Consider the following 2,500-nt stretch of genomic DNA (forward strand, 5'->3'; position numbering starts at 1 on the left):
AGACGAAAAAAAAGAAAGAAATCTGATGATATGTTCACCAAAAGAAGGTCAAATTGAGTAGAATTCAAGACATATATATCATAAAAAGGTATCTGAAATGTAAAATATCATTAATACAGTCATCTGGTTGGCTAAGGCTCAAACAGTGAACCTGTGTTGAGTTGCCACACAAGGTAATTATTGTTTGGTTCTTACGGCAATGCACTGAGAACTATAAAAAAGAATGAAAAATAAAAAAAATAAAAAAAAAAACATGTGTCGAGTGAAGAAAAGACCAGACCATTCCTTAGCCCGATAAGGAATCTCTCTCTTCTTTAACTGTCTTTTGCAACAATAAGACAAGTATGCGTTGCTGCAACTTGCAATACTTATGCTTACGTTGCACACTTCGTTTTTTTAGTATGCCAAAGCAAATTAAGATTTACTGATTATGCACAATAGAAGGCTCTGGGTGTACCTAACGTTAAGGTTTTAGTGCCAATTCGCTTGTCTGAATAAATATCATCTTTGTTGTTTTATGATGGCGGTGATTAGCAGGAGGACAGTGACAACGAGGGTTATGACTATCATTATTTTTACATTATTCTTATTGGTGTTACTATCATTGTTTGATTAGTAGTTCTGGTAGTATGGTTATGATGATTAAAGTTGTTGCTGTTATTGGGGCTATTGCTGTCGTTATTATTACTTATAGATTCATTATTAGTTGCTATTATTGTCATCATTATGATTATTACCATTACTATCATCATTGTTACGAGTATTATAGTTATTATCATTAGTGGTAATATAACTATTACCACTAATTATTATTACAGTTATTTTGATCATTGTTACTATCATTACTATTATCATTATGTTATGATATTTATCATCATTACCATTATATTATAATATTCATTATCATTATTACCATTATCATATTCTAAAATTCATCATTACCATTATCATTATATTATATTCTTCATTATTATCATTATCATACCTATTATTATTATATCATAATATTCATTATTATCATTATGATTGCTCTTATTGTTATCATCGATATTTTCTATTATTACCATTACCATTATTATTGTTACTGTTATTATCATCATCGTTATCGAAATTATTAGGAATGTTTTATTATTATTATCATCATCATTATCATTATCAGTGTTATAACAATTATCATTGATATCATTATTTGCAGTATTACCATTATCATTGACATTCTTGTCACTATTATCATCTTCATTATCATTATTATCATTAGGATTATTATTGTAATTACTGTTAACGTTATTATTGTTAATATCATTATCTTTATAATCATTATTGCTATTGTTATTACTCTTACCATTGTCATCATCGTTATCATTACTAATACAATTATTTCTACTATTATTATCATTATTGTAATTAGTATCACTATAACTATTATTACTGTCATCAATATCATTATTGTTATTGTCATTATCATTGTTATCGTTATTATCATTGTTATTCTCATTATCATTATTTTTTATCATTATCCTCATTAAACAAAATCAAATATGTTCTGCTAAATTATTGTTGCCGATTTGCCAAGATCAGTGACTAATATGTTACTTTTGTTTTGCTGCTCTCCGGGGTGTGGGATTTTAAGGAAACCCCAAGAAAATCCAAATTAGACTTTCCTAATTTTAATGTGTGCAGCATGACTTAATGTTTTAAGTCATTCATGCTGGGGTGACTTGAATTTATTCCTCTTTTGAGTGTGTCAAAGATATTTTGTGTATAAAATCATGATTTCCAATTTCATCCAATTTCTTTTATGTTGTAATTGTACAATATAAACGAGTGGCAAATCACAGAGCAAATCTTAGTAATAAACGTTATAAGAAGGATAATGAGAATTCTCTTCTACTAACTTAATGCAATTTCAACTTTACCCCTACCTTTGAACATATTATAAATTAATAATCATTACTACAAATATAATTAAAATAAGCATGGGCTGGGATGAGACACTCTCCATTTCGCCATTTTTCGGGTATTTACTGGGACGATTAAATCATCAATCCTTCTCATCTCTACTTTCACAATTTTCCCCTCCATTCTTTTATTTTGATTTATTGTCTTTCTCAATTCCTTCCTTGGCTCCTTCGACTAATTCCGATTATCAACGAAATAATAAGAGAAAAATAAGTAAAATCTACAGACCTTGGGCTAGCAGAATCATAACATGTGGCTTTCACTCATTTAAACAACCTCTTTCTCTTTTTGTGAGCGGGAGGAGAGCAAGGGCGCCATCTTTCTTAACACAATTCATGTAATATGGATTCAACTTTTATATTAATTCACTTATTCAGCATTGCAACCATCGGTTTCCGGGTAAATTTTAATTTTAATACCCGACACTGAATATACCTGTGAGAGAGGTGAAAGTAACGACTCCTCTGAAGAACTGTATGATATCCATTCCCCCACTGAATTGTTAACACTTTAACAAACAAACCACCAATAGATAATTATT

This window comes from Penaeus vannamei, chromosome 16 (assembly GCF_042767895.1).
Source record: "Penaeus vannamei isolate JL-2024 chromosome 16, ASM4276789v1, whole genome shotgun sequence".
In the NCBI taxonomy this organism is placed as follows: domain Eukaryota; kingdom Metazoa; phylum Arthropoda; class Malacostraca; order Decapoda; family Penaeidae; genus Penaeus; species Penaeus vannamei.